The sequence below is a fragment of the Chenopodium album genome, chromosome 21, assembly GCF_948465745.1.
Source record: "Chenopodium album chromosome 21, dcCheAlbu1.1, whole genome shotgun sequence".
Taxonomy (NCBI): Eukaryota; Viridiplantae; Streptophyta; class Magnoliopsida; order Caryophyllales; family Amaranthaceae; genus Chenopodium; species Chenopodium album.
In genome coordinates this window covers 24,442,907-24,458,472 of record NC_137854.1, presented here as the reverse complement: position 1 = coordinate 24,458,472, position 15,566 = coordinate 24,442,907, and the positions used below count along the sequence as shown (strand labels likewise).

Here is a 15,566-nt window from a genome sequence, read left to right as displayed (position 1 = left end):
CACATTAAAAAAAGCTTTTTGAATCAAATGTAAGTCAAATGCATTCAACAAAGCTAATTAAGTCAAATGAAAGTCAAACACATTCAACAAAGCTAACTGATTCAAATGAAAGTCAAACACATTCTAATAAAGCTTTTTGAATCAAATGAAAGTCAAATGCATTCAACGAAGCTAACTGAGTCAAATGAATGTCAAACACTTTCAACAAAACTTTTTGAATCAAATGAAAGTCAAATACATTCAAACAAAACTTTTTGAATCAAATGAAAGTCAATTGCATTCCATAATGCTAATTGAGTCAAATGAAAGTCAAACACATTCACTACTACAAAACGAGTGGTTTCTCGACGCTGGACCCTCGACGCTGGGCAAGGCTCGTCAACGAATATATACTCTATGCGTGTTTTATCGACGCTTTACTGTGTCGAAATAAACTTTTGTCTCTTAAAAGCGTCGAGAACAACTAACACATGCTCACCCGTGAATAAAAAAACTCACAAATGCAGAATTTAGGGGAAAAATAAACGGCTGAACATAAAACCCTAACTATTCTTCTTTCCTTCATCTAGAAACTAGAATACAATTACAAATCTACTCATGGAACCATGGATTCTAAACTCAAAACGTTGTACCTGCGAATCAATTTCGAATGAGGTACTCTACATCAGTTTCAAATTCAGATGTTCGACTTCCCTTGAATGAATTTCGAATTGAGGTACATCATTTTCATCAAGTTTAGATCTTCATTTCTCTCAGATTCAATTTGGAATAAGGTAAATCAATTTAAAATTTAGATCTCCGTATCTCTCTGAAAAAATATCAATTTCAAATCCAGATCTTCATCTACAATTGAAATCAGTTTCGTCCCCCTCAGTGCCGATGATATCGAGGTACATCCTTTCTGTTTTGTATTCATTTTTTTTACAGTTTTGTGAACTTGTTTTTCAATTTATATTAATATTGTAAAAAAATTGAGGTCATTTATGAGTTTGATTCATGAACAATTTATGCTACTATTTTATTTCATTTTTGAAAAATCAGCCTGCTGTTATTCTATAGTTAATCCATAATTTTGATGAGCTTAGTGTTATTTGAAGCACAATTTCGATAAGCTTAGTGCTGTCTAAAGAACAATTTTGATGAGCTTAGTACTGTCTGAAGCAGAATTTTGTCAAGGTGTCTTCTTTTCTTCAATTTTTATATGTTTATTGATTTTGTTATATTTAATATTATGACTAGAATTATATGATTTTGTATCCACAAGCTTACATTGCTAGAAATTAATGAAGCTTAGCTTGTAATTTGATAAATTAGTCGCATAGAGAAAAATTGCGAGAAAAGTTATATTATTAGTTAGCTTATTTGATCTTGGTGGTACTAGTTATTTGCGATAAGAAAATAGCACAATTTATAAAAGTTCATTGTAGAAGGTTTATAAATTTGATTAAATTGTGCTTATCAATTGAATCAATATTAGTTCTCATGTGATCAGCCAAATTTTATTGAAAATGTTGTAAGACTTGTAATTGACATTATAAGAAGGGACTTTTTCGTTTGTAATGTAGGACTCTAGAGTGTTAGGCTTCTTATATCATGATTCAATGTGGCTCTATTTCATATGTTTGGTGATTTAGTATGGATTGATGTAATAGAGGGTTGATTTAGTGTGGCTCTATTGAGTCTGTTCCATATGGTTGGTGATTTAGTGTGAGAAACGTCGTAACTTCAACTGTTATGCTTGTATTGCTACTAGTGCCTATTTGATAGCTAGGCTTATTCGGTTATTCCTTTTAGTGGGGGTAGAGCATTTATACTTTGATTTGTTTCCGTGAGACTGATTAATTTGGCAGAATTTTTTATTGTATATTTCTGATGTTTTAAAGTTAATATGCTCATTGATTCCTCTAACATTCTTTATATATAGAGCTATTTCCTTGTTTTTTTTTTAAATAAATGTAATGGTTTTTCTTTTTCTACGAAGCTTATTGAACTTAATAGGTGATTAGAGTAGTAATAACTTGACAAATAAAAGAGTTCATTAGATGTCTACTAATCCATATTTTGTATGCACGACATGTTTAAGTAAAAAATTAGACAAACATTATTACACTTAGAATATGCTTTGGATTGATTTTCCATGTAAGAGGGGTTTAAGTGCTACGTGTGCCCCCCATGTTTGCTTTGAAACTAGTGATATCATATTTTAATTACTGTTTTCTACTTAGATGTGTGGTTTTTTGTCTTCTTTTTACAGGTTTATCTTAAACTTTGTTAATTCTTGTTGCAAGCTTGTCATCTTTAAACTTGAAGCATAAGAGGTATTTGTTTTATTTCTTTTACAGGACTTAACGGCAATACTTTAGGTTTCAAATCATACCAATTAATATTGCCCTTACAAGTTACTAAATTTAGGGAATAATTTTTTGGATTTTTTACTCTATCCCCTGTTATGTTTGAGTTGGCACTCTCTTGGTCTAGTAAATGTAATGTGGTTACTATGTATATTCGTCCTTGTATTTACATAGGATCAAGTAACTTATAATCTCCTATTTTACTTATTACTAAATTATTCCGACCCTTAATTTTCTTTTTTGAAGGAAGTCTTTCAGTTAGCCCGTTGATGCTGCAGGATGCTAAATCAGGTTGCTGTCGCTTCTCTTGCTGCTTCACGATGTTGCTGCTGCTGTTGATCTTTTAATGTTGCTGCTGGTGTTTTTCTGTCTCCCTATGCCACACTAAAACATTAGTTACTGCCTAAGGATCCAGAAACATCAGAGGGTGCACTACTATAAAAAACGCTAAAACATTAGGTCCTTTTGAATGTATTTAATTGGTGGTTTGATTATTTTTTGTTAATTTTTTAATTAGTTCTAATTAAATTTAATTCATCTTTGGTTTAGTCTTAATTATTCATATGTGCTGACTTTTGATAACTTGGGCTGCTTTTGTGCTAATTTGGTGCCTACAACCTACCTGATCTCCCTACTCTCTTGTCTTGCTGACATAGCAGCCACATGGCAACCTCATGGCAGGTGACGAGGCAAAAGGTTGGGTGTTGCAGGTACGTATCTATTGTTGCTTCTGTTTTTAATATTACTTATCTGAGCTGATTCGTAGCATTTTGGTATTCTTAGGAAGGCCAAAAGAATATTGAGAGTGAAAAGGGTAGCAAATTTGTTGCAGAAATGCTCCCAGCTGCCTGATGTGAAGAGCCAATCCGATGCTTGGTTCAGGTTTTGGTTTGTAAGTCCATGTTTTGGTGCATATTATCCTTATTTCATGCTTATTGCTGGTTTGAGTGTTTTATTTTTGCAAATGATGTCTTAGCTTGTCTTCTGAGTATATGGATGTCGTGATACTTTTGGAAAGTTTTCTACTCTGTAATTGGTTTTGAAATTTAGACTGGAATTTTGGTTTGATTAGGTGGAAAATGGTTTTCAGAGAATGTATTTTTCTATGGCGCCCTGGTGTTACTAATTTTGGTCTATTATTGTATTTAGATTATTTTGGTGATGTCTTGATGAAAATGCTGAACTGTTGTGCAGGGTTAACAGATCATGTGGACATTGCATCTAGGTATATGAATACTTAGAAGCAATATAAAAGAGCTGACATCTAACAGTGCAACATTACAAGAACAGAAGAAGGATATTTTTTAGCTATGCAAAGATTTACTATCGATGTCTCAAAATTTGTATCATATTTGTTGTAATAACACTCATTACTGTGAGATATTGTACATATACTATAATATTTATATGCAATAAAAAAAAACTAGCATAATTTTCAGTGTGAAATATATATATTTTTTTTGGTAAATATATTCTAGATATTTTTTAAAATATAGACAAGAGAAAGCATCCCAACCTTAGAAAATATACACAAAAAAGCATCGCCAAAAATATAAAAAAATTCAAATATTTAAAGCTCTTGACACTAAAAAGCGTCGCCAGATAAAAGATTGTAGACACAAAAAAGCGTCGCTAAAGTTGAGAAACTGCGCCAACTATTGCAAATTAAGACGCTCCGTATAAATATTTGGACATAAAAAAGCGTCGAGATTTGCGACACTTTTTAATGACACCGAATTTTCTCGACTCACGATTTTTCGACGCTTTTTTGAAGCGTCGAGAAAAAAATTTTCGACGCTTTTTGGCGTCGAAAAAAGGCTTTAAAAGCGTCCTAAAAACACGGATTTTCTAGTAGTGATTCCACCAAGCTAATTGAGTCAAATGAAAGTCAAACACTTTCAACAAAGCTTTTAGAATCAAATGAAAGTCAAATACATTCAAACAAAGCTTTTTGAATCAAATTAAATCAAATGCATTCAACAATACTAATTGAGTAAAATGAAAATCAAACACATTCAAAAATGCTTTTTTAATCAAATGAAAGTCAAATGCATTCAACAAAGCTAATTGAGTCAAATGAAAGTCAAACACATTCAACAACGCTAAATGATTCAAATGAATGTCAAACACATTCTAATAAAGCTTTTTGAATCAAATGAAAGTCAAATGCATTCAACGAAGCTAATTGAGTCAAATGAAAGTCAAACACTTTCAACAAAGCTAATTGAGTCAAATGAAAGTCAAACACATTCAAACAAAACTTTTTGAATCAAATGAAAGTCAATTGCATTCCGCAATGCTAATTGAGTCAAATGAAAGTCAAACACATTCCACAAAGCTAATTGAGTCAAATGAAAGTCAAACACTTTCAACATAGCTTTTAGAATCAAATGAAAGTCTATTGCATTCCTCAATGCTAATTGAGTAAAATGAAAGTCAAATACATTCTACAAAGCTAATTGAGTCAAATGAAAGTCAAACACATTCAACAAAGCTAATTGAGCCAAATAAAAGTCAAACACATTCAAACAAAGCTTTTTGAATCAAATGAAAGTCAAATGCATTCCACAATGCTAATTGAGTCAAATGAAAGTCAAACACATTCAACAAAGTTAAATGAGTCAAAGGAAAGTCAAACACATTCAAACAAAGCTTTTTGAATCAAATGAAAGTCAATTGCATTCCTCAATGCTAATTGATTCAAATGAAAGTCAAACACATTCAAAAATGCTTTTTGAATCAAATGATAATCAAATGCATTCAACAAAGTTAATTGAGTCAAATGAAAGTCAAATACATTCTACAAAGCTAATTGAGTCAAATGAAAGTCAAACACTTTCAACAAAGCTAATTGAGTCAAATGAAAGTCAAACACATTCAAACGAAGCTTTTAAAAATCAAATAAAAGTCAATTGCATTCCGCAATGCTAATTGAGTCAAATGAAAGTCAAACACATTCCACAAAGCTAATTGAGTCAAATGAAAGTCAAACACTTTCAACAAAGTTTTTAGAATAAAATGAAAGTCTATTGCATTCCTCAATGCTAATTGAGTCAAATGAAAGTCAAATACATTCTACAAAGCTAATTCAGTAAAATGAAAGTCAAACACATTCAACAAAGCTAATTGAGTCAAATGAAAGTCAAACACATTCAAACAAAGCTTTTTGAATCAAATGAAAGTCAAATGCATTCCACAATGCTAATTAAGTCAAATGAAAGTCAAACACATTCAACAAAGTTAATTGAGTCAAACGAAAGTCAAACACATTCAAACAATGCTTTTTGAATCAAATGAAAGTCAATTGCATTCCTCAATGCTAATTGAGTCAAATGAAAGTCAAACACATTCAAAAATGCTTTTTGAATCAAATGATAATCAAATGCATTCAACAAAGCTAATTGAGTCAAATGAAAGTCAAACACATTCTACAAAGCTAATTGAGTCAAATGAAAGTCAAACACTTTCAACAAAGCTTTTAGAATCAAATGAAAGTCAAATACATTCAAACAAAGCTTTTTCAATCAAATGAAAGTCAATTGCAGTCCACAATGCTAATTGAGTCAAATGAAAGGCAAACACATTCAACAAAGCTCATTGAGTCAAATGAAAGTCAAACACATTAAAAAAAGCTTTTTGAATCAAATGAAAGTCAAATGCATTCAACAAAGCTAATTAAGTCAAATGAAAGTCAAACACATTCAACAAAGCTAATTGATTCAAATGAAAGTCAAACACATTCTAATAAAGCTTTTTGAATCAAATGAAAGTCTAATGCATTCAACGAAGCTAATTGAGTCAAATGAATGTCAAACACTTTCAACAAAACTTTTTGAATCAAATGAAAGTCAAATACATTCAAACAAAACTTTTTGAATCAAATGTAAGTCAATTGCATTCCACAATGCTAATTAAGTTAAATGAAAGTCAAACACATTCCACAAAGCTAATTGAGTCAAATGAAAGTCAAACACTTTCAACAAAGCTTTTAGAATCAATTGAAAGTCTATTGCATTCTTCAATGCTAATTGAGTCAAATGAAAGTCAAATACATTCTACAAAGCTAATTAAGTCAAATGAAAGTCAAACACATTCAACAAAGCTAATTGAGTCAAATGAAAGTCAAACACATTCAAACAAAGCTTTTTGAATCAAATGAAAGTCAATTGCATTCCACAATGCTAATTGAGTCAAATGAAAGTCAAACACATTCAACAAAGTTAATTGAGTCAAATGGAAGTCAAACACATTCAAACAAAGCTTTTTGAATCAAATGAAAGTCAATTGCATTCCTCAATGCTAATTGATTCAGATGAAAGTCAAACACATTAAAAAATGCTTTTTGAATCAACTGATAGTCAAATGCATTCAACAATGCTAATTGAGTCAAATGAAAGTCAAATACATTCTACAAAGCTAATTGAGTCAAATGAAAGTCAAACACATTTTACAAAGCTAATTGAGTCAAATGAAAGTCAAACACATTCAAACAAAGCTTTTTGAATCAAATGAAAGTCAAATGCATTCCAAAATGCTAATTGAGTCAAATGAAAGTCAAACACATTCAAACAAAGCTTTTTGAATCAAAAGAAAGTCAATTGCATTCCTCAATGCTAATTGAGTCAAATGAAAGTCAAACACATTCAAAAATGCTTTTTGAATCAAATGATAGTCAAATGCATTCGACAAAGCTAATTGAGTCAAATCAAAGTCAAACACATTCTACAAAGCTAATTGAGTCAAATGAAAGTCAAACACTTTCAACAAAGCTTTTAGAATCAAATGAGAGTCAAATACATTTAAGCAAAGCTTTTTCAATCAAATGAAAGTCAATTGCATTCCACAATGCTAATTGAATAAAATGAAAGTCAAACACTTTCAACAAAGCTAGTTGAGTCAAATGAAAGTCAAACACATTCTAACGAAGCGTTTTGAATCAAATGAAAGTCAAATGCATTCAACAAAGCGAATCGAGTCAAATGAATGTCAAACACTTTCAACAAAGCTTTTAGAATCAAATGAAAGTCAAATACATTCAAACAAAGCTTTATGAATCAAATGAAAGTCAAATGCATTCCACAATGCTAATTGAGTCAAATGAAAGTCAAACACATTCAACAAAGCTCATTGAGTCAAATGAAAGTCAAACACATTAAAAAAAGCTTTTTGAATCAAATGAAAGTCAAATGCATTCAACAATGCTAATTAAGTCAAATGAAAGTCAAACACATTCAACAAAGCTAATAGATTCAAATGAAAGTCAAACACATTCTAATAAAGCTTTTTAAATCAAATGAAAGTCAAATGCATTCAACGAAGCTTATTGAGTCAAATGAATGTCAAACACTTTCAACAAAACTTTTTGAATCAAATGAAAGTCAAATACATTCAAACAAAACTTTTTGAATCAAATTAAAGTAAATTGCATTCCACAATGCTAATTGAGTCTAATGAAAGTCAAACACATTCCACAAAGCTAATTGAGTCAAATGAAAGTCAAACACTTTCAACAAAGCTTTTAGAATCAAATGAAAGTTAAATACATTCAAACAAAGCTTTTTGAATCAAATGAAAGTCAATTGCATTCCACAATGCTAACTGAGTCAAATGAAAGTCAAATACATTCTACAAAGCTAATTGAGTCAAATGCAAGTCAAACGCATTCAAATACAGCTTTTTGAATCAAATGAAAGTTAAATGCATTCAACAAAGCTAATGGAGTTAAAGGAAAGTAAAACACTTTCAACAAAGCTTTTAGAATCAAATGAAAGTCAAATACATTTAAAAAAGCTTTTTGAATCAAATGAAAGTTAATTGCATTCCACAATGCTAATTAAGTCCAATGAAAGTCAAACACATTCAACAAAGCTAATTGAGTCAAATGAAAGTCAAACACATTCAACAACGCTAATTGATTCAAATGAATGTCAAACACATTCTAATAAAGCTTTTTGAATCAAATGAAAGTCAAATGCATTCAACGAAGCTAATTGAGTCAAATGAAAGTCAAACACTTTCAACAAAGCTAATTGAGTCAAATGAAAGTCAAACACATTCAAACAAAACTTTTTGAATCAAATGAAAGTCAATTGCATTCCGCAATGCTAATTGAGTCAAATGAAAGTCAAACACATTCCACAAAGCTAATTGAGTCAAATGAAAGTCAAACAATTTCAACATAGCTTTTAGAATCAAATGAAAGTCTATTGCATTCCTCAATGCTAATTGAGTCAAATGAAAGTCAAATACATTCTACAAAGCTAATTGAGTCAAATGAAAGTCAAACACATTCAACAAAGCTAATTGAGTCAAATAAAAGTCAAACACATTCAAACAAAGCTTTTTGAATCAAATGAAAGTCAAATGCATTCCACAATGCTAATTGAGTCAAATGAAAGTCAAACACATTCAACAAAGTTAAATGAGTCAAAGGAAAGTCAAACACATTCAAACAAAGCTTTTTGAATCAAATGAAAGTCAATTGCATTCCTTAATGCTAATTGAGTCAAATGAAAGTCAAACACATTCAAAAATGCTTTTTGAATCAAATGATAGTCAAATGCATTCAACAAAGTTAATTGAGTCAAATGAAAGTCAAATACATTCTACAAAGCTAATTGAGTCAAATGAAAGTCAAACACTTTCAACAAAGCTAATTGAGTCAAATGAAAGTCAAACACATTCAAACGAAGGTTTTTGAATCAAATAAAAGTCAATTGCATTCCGCAATGCTAATTGAGTCAAATGAAAGTCAAACACATTCCACAAAGCTAATTGAGTCAAATGAAAGTCAAACACTTTCAACAAAGTTTTTAGATTCAAATGAAAGTCAAATACATTCTACAAAGCTAATTCAGTAAAATGAAAGTCAAACACATTCAACAAAGCTAATTGAGTCAAATGAAAGTCAAACACATTCAAACAAAGCTTTTTGAATCAAATGAAAGTCAAATTCATTCCACAATGCTAATTGAGTCAAATGAAAGTCAAACACATTCAACAAAGTAAATTGAGTCAAACGAAAGTCAAACACATTCAAACAATGCTTTTTGAATCAAATGAAAGTCAATTGCATTCCTCAATGCTAATTGAGTCAAATGAAAGTCAAACACATTCTACAAAGCTAATTGAGTCAAATGAAAGTCAAACACTTTCAACAAAGCTTTTAGAATCAAATGAAAGTCAAATACATTCAAGCAAAGCTTTTTCAATCAAATGAAAGACAATTGCATTCCACAATGCTAATTCAGTAAAATGAAAGTCAAACACTTTTAACAAAGCTAATTAAGTCAAATGAAAGTCAAACACATTCTAACAAAGCGTTTTGAATCAAATTAAAGTCAAATGCATTCAACAAAGCTAATCGAGTCAAATGAATGTCAAACACTTTCAACAAAGCTTTTAGAATCAAATAAAAGTCAAATACATTCAAACAAATCTTTTTGAATCAAATGAAAGTCAATTGCAGTCCACAATGCTAATTGAGTCAAATGAAAGTCAAACACATTCAACAAAGCTCATTGAGTCAAATGAAAGTCAAACACATTAAAAAAAGCTTTTTGAATCAAATGAAAGTCAAATGCATTCAACAAAGCTAATTAAGTCAAATGAAAGTCAAACACATTCAACAAAGCTAATTGATTCAAATGAAAGTCAAACACATTCTAATAAAGCTTTTTGAATCAAATGAAAGTCAAATGCATTCAACGAAGCTAATTGAGTCAAATGAATGTCAAACACTTTCAACAAAACTTTTTGAATCAAATGAAAGTCAAATACATTCAAACAAAACTTTTTGAATCAAATGAAAGTCAATTGCATTCCAAAATGCTAATTGAGTCAAATGAAAGTCAAACACATTCTACAAAGCTAATTGAGTCAAATGAAAGTCAAACACTTTCAATAAAGCTTTTAGAATCAAATGAAAGTCTATTGCATTCTTCAATGCTAATTGAGTCAAATGAAAGTCAAATACATTCTACAAAGCTAATTGAGTCAAACGAAAGTCAAACAAATTCAACAAAGCTAATTGAGTCAAATGAAAGTCAAACACATTCAAACAAAGCTTTTTGAATCAAATGAAAGTCAATTGCATTCCACAATGCTAATTGAGTCAAATGAAAGTCAAACACATTTAACAAAGTTAATTAAGTCAAATGGAAGTCAAACACATTCAAACAAAGCTTTTTGAATCAAATGAAAGTCAATTGCATTCCTCAATGCTAATTGATTCAAATGAAAGTCAAACACATTCAAAAATGCTTTTTGAATCAACTGATAGTCAAATGCATTCAACAATGCTAATAGAGTCAAATGAAAATCAAAGATATTCTACAAAGCTAATTGAGTCAAATAAAAGTCAAACACATTCAACAAAGCTAATTGAGTCAAATGAAAGTCAAACACATTCAAACAAAGCTTTTTGAATCAAATGAAAGTCAAATGCATTCCACAATGCTGATTGAGTCAAATGAAAGTCAAACATATTCAAACAAAGCTTTTTGAATCAAAAGAAAGTCAATTGCATTCCTCAATGCTAATTGAGTCAAATGAAAGTCAAACACATTCAAAAATGCTTTTTGAATCAAATGATAGTCAAACACATTCTACAAAGCTAATTGAGTCAAATGAAAGTCAAACACTTTCAACAAAGCTTTTAGAATCAAATGAGAGTCAAATACATTCAAGCAAAGCTTTTTCAATCAAATGAAAGTCAATTGCATTCCACAATGCTAATTGAATAAAATGAAAGTCAAACACTTTCAACAAAGCTAATTGAGTCAAATGAAAGTCAAACACATTCTAACAAAGCGTTTTGAATCAAATGAAAGTCAAATGCATTCAACAAAGCTAATCGAGTCAAATGAATGTCAAACACTTTTAACAAAGCTTTTAGAATCAAATGAAAGTCAAATACATTCAAACAAAGCTTTTTGAATCAAATGAAAGTCAAATGCATTCCACAATGCTAATTGAGTCAAATGAAAGTCAAACACATTCAACAAAGCTCATTGAGTCAAATGAAAGTCAAACACATTAAAAAAAGCTTTTAGAATCAAATGAAAGTCAAATGCATTCAACAATGCTAATTAAGTCAAATGAAAGTCAAACACATTTAACAAAGCTAATAGATTCAAATGAAAGTCAAACACATTCTAATAAAGCCTTTTGAATCAAATGAAAGTCAAATGCATTCAACGAAGCTTATTGAGTCAAATGAATGTCAAACACTTTCAAAAAAACTTTTTGAATCAAATGAAAGTCAAATACATTCAAACAAAACTTTTTGAATCAAATTAAAGTCAATTGCATTCCACAATGCTAATTGAGTCTAATGAAAGTCAAACACATTCCACAAAGCTAATTGAGTCAAATGAAAGTCAAACACTTTCAACAAAGCTTTTAGAATCAAATGAAAGTTAAATACATTCAAACAAAGCTTTTTGAATCAAATGAAAGTCAATTGCATTCCACAATGCTAACTAAGTCAAATGAAAGTCAAATACATTCTACAAAGCTAATTGAGTCAAATGAAAGTCAAACGCATTCAAATAAAGCTTTTTGAATCAAATGAAAATTCAATGCATTCAACAAAGCTAATGGAGTTAAAGGAAAGTCAAACACTTTCAACAAAGCTTTTAGAATCAAATGAAAGTCAAATACATTCAAAAAAGCTTTTTGAATCAAATGAAAGTTAATTGCATTTCACAATGCTAATTAAGTCCAATGAAAGTCAAACACATTCAACAAAGTTAATTGAGTCAAATGAAAGTCAAACACATTCTAACAAAGCCTTTTGAATAAAATGAAAGTCAAATGCATTCAACAAAGCTAATTGATTCAAATGAAAGTCAAACACATTCTAATAAAGCTTTTTGAATCAAATGAAAGTCAAATGCATTCAACGAAGCTAATTGAGTCAAATGAATGTCAAACACTTTCAACAAACCTTTTTGAATCAAATGAAAGTCAAATACATTCAAACAAAACTTTTTGAATCAAATGAAAGTCAATTGCATTCCAAAATGCTAATTGAGTCAAATGAAAGTCAAACACATTCTACAAAGCTAATTGAGTCAAATGAAAGTCAAACACTTTCAACAAAGCTTTTAGAATCAAATGAAAGTCTATTGCATTCTTCAATGCTAATTGAGTCAAATGAAAGTCAAATACATTCTACAAAGCTAATTGAGTCAAACGAAAGTCAAACACATTCAACAAAGCTAATTGAGTCAAATGAAAGTCAAACACATTCAAACAAAGCTTTTTGAATCAAATGAAAGTCAATTGCATTCCACAATGCTAATTGAGTCAAATGAAAGTCAAACACATTTAACAAAGTTAATTAAGTCAAATGGAAGTCAAACACATTCAAACAAAGCTTTTTGAATCAAATGAAAGTCAATTGCATTCCTCAATGCTAATTGATTCAAATGAAAGTCAAACACATTCAAAAATGCTTTTTGAATCAACTGATAGTCAAATGCATTCAACAATGCTAATAGAGTCAAATGAAAATCAAAGATATTCTACAAAGCTAATTGAGTCAAATAAAAGTCAAACACATTCAACAAAGCTAATTGAGTCAAATGAAAGTCAAACACATTCAAACAAAGCTTTTTGAATCAAATGAAAGTCAAATGCATTCCACAATGCTGATTGAGTCAAATGAAAGACAAACATATTCAAACAAAGCTTTTTGAATCAAAAGAAAGTCAATTGCATTCCTCAATGCTAATTGAGTCAAATGAAAGTCAAACACATTCAAAAATGCTTTTTGAATCAAATGATAGTCAAATGCATTCAACATAGCTAATTGAGTCAAATAAAAGTCAAACACATTCTACAAAGCTAATTGAGTCAAATGAAAGTCAAACACTTTCAACAAAGCTTTTAGAATCAAATGAGAGTCATATACATTCAAGCAAAGCTTTTTCAATCAAATGAAAGTCAATTGCATTCCACAATGCTAATTGAATAAAATGAAAGTCAAACACTTTCAACAAAGCTAATTGAGTCAAATGAAAGTCAAACACATTCTAACAAAGCGTTTTGAATCAAATGAAAGTCAAATGCATTCAACAAAGCTAATCGAGTCAAATGAATGTCAAACACTTTCAACAAAGCTTTTAGAATCAAATGAAAGTCAAATACATTCAAACAAAGCTTTTTGAATCAAATGAAAGTCAAATGCATTCCACAATGCTAATTGAGTCAAATGAAAGTCAAACACATTCAACAAAGCTCATTGAGTCAAATGAAAGTCAAACACATTAAAAAAAGCTTTTAGAATCAAATGAAAGTCAAATGCATTCAACAATGCTAATTAAGTCAAATGAAAGTCAAACACATTTAACAAAGCTAATAGATTCAAATGAAAGGCAAACACATTCTAATAAAGCCTTTTGAATCAAATGAAAGTCAAATGCATTCAACGAAGCTTATTGAGTCAAATGAATGTCAAACACTTTCAAAAAAACTTTTTGAATCAAATGAAAGTCAAATACATTCAAACAAAACTTTTTGAATCAAATTAAAGTCAATTGCATTCCACAATGCTAATTGAGTCTAATGAAAGTCAAACACATTCCACAAAGCTAATTGAGTCAAATGAAAGTCAAACACTTTCAACAAAGCTTTTAGAATCAAATGAAAGTTAAATACATTCAAACAAAGCTTTTTGAATCAAATGAAAGTCAATTGCATTCCACAATGCTAACTAAGTCAAATGAAAGTCAAATACATTCTACAAAGCTAATTGAGTCAAATGAAAGTCAAACGCATTCAAATAAAGCTTTTTGAATCAAATGAAAATTCAATGCATTCAACAAAGCTAATGGAGTTAAAGGAAAGTCAAACACTTTCAACAAAGCTTTTAGAATCAAATGAAAGTCAAATACATTCAAAAAAGCTTTTTGAATCAAATGAAAGTTAATTGCATTTCACAATGCTAATTAAGTCCAATGAAAGTCAAACACATTCAACAAAGTTAATTGAGTCAAATGAAAGTCAAACACATTCTAACAAAGCCTTTTGAATAAAATGAAAGTCAAATGTATTCAACAAAGCTAATTGATTCAAATGAAAGTCAAACACATTCTAATAAAGCTTTTTGAATCAAATGAAAGTCAAATGCATTCAACGAAGCTAATTGAGTCAAATGAATGTCAAACACTTTCAACAAACCTTTTTGAATCAAATGAAAGTCAAATACATTCAAACAAAACTTTTTGAATCAAATGAAAGTCAATTGCATTCCAAAATGCTAATTGAGTCAAATGAAAGTCAAACACATTCTACAAAGCTAATTGAGTCAAATGAAAGTCAAACACTTTCAACAAAGCTTTTAGAATCAAATGAAAGTCTATTGCATTCTTCAATGCTAATTGAGTCAAATGAAAGTCAAATACATTCTACAAAGCTAATTGAGTCAAACGAAAGTCAAACACATTCAACAAAGCTAATTGAGTCAAATGAAAGTCAAACACATTCAAACAAAGCTTTTTGAATCAAATGAAAGTCAATTGCATTCCACAATGCTAATTGAGTCAAATGAAAGTCAAACACATTTAACAAAGTTAATTAAGTCAAATGGAAGTCAAACACATTCAAACAAAGCTTTTTGAATCAAATGAAAGTCAATTGCATTCCTCAATGCTAATTGATTCAAATGAAAGTCAAACACATTCAAAAATGCTTTTTGAATCAACTGATAGTCAAATGCATTCAACAATGCTAATAGAGTCAAATGAAAATCAAAGATATTCTACAAAGCTAATTGAGTCAAATAAAAGTCAAACACATTCAACAAAGCTAATTGAGTCAAATGAAAGTCAAACACATTCAAACAAAGCTTTTTGAATCAAATGAAAGTCAAATGCATTCCACAATGCTGATTGAGTCAAATGAAAGTCAAACATATTCAAACAAAGCTTTTTGAATCAAAAGAAAGTCAATTGCATTCCTCAATGCTAATTGAGTCAAATGAAAGTCAAACACATTCAAAAATGCTTTTTGAATCAAATGATAGTCAAATGCATTCAACATAGCTAATTGAGTCAAATAAAAGTCAAACACATTCTACAAAGCTAATTGAGTCAAATGAAAGTCAAACACTTTCAACAAAGCTTTTAGAATCAAATGAGAGTCAAATACATTCAAGCAAAGCTTTTTCAATCAAATGAAAGTCAATTGCATTCCACAATGCTAATTGAA

At 29.8% G+C, this 15,566-nt stretch overlaps 1 long non-coding RNA gene across 1 annotated transcript; it reads left to right on the top strand.

The window, feature by feature from the left end:
- Positions 1-820: 820 nt before the first annotated feature.
- Positions 821-3,453, top strand: LOC145603054 (uncharacterized). The gene is made up of 4 exons (XR_014104674.1): positions 821-890; positions 2,255-2,318; positions 2,598-3,061; positions 3,135-3,453. It is a non-coding gene; the product is annotated as an uncharacterized LOC145603054 (long non-coding RNA).
- The last annotated feature ends 12,113 nt before the right edge of the window (positions 3,454-15,566 follow it).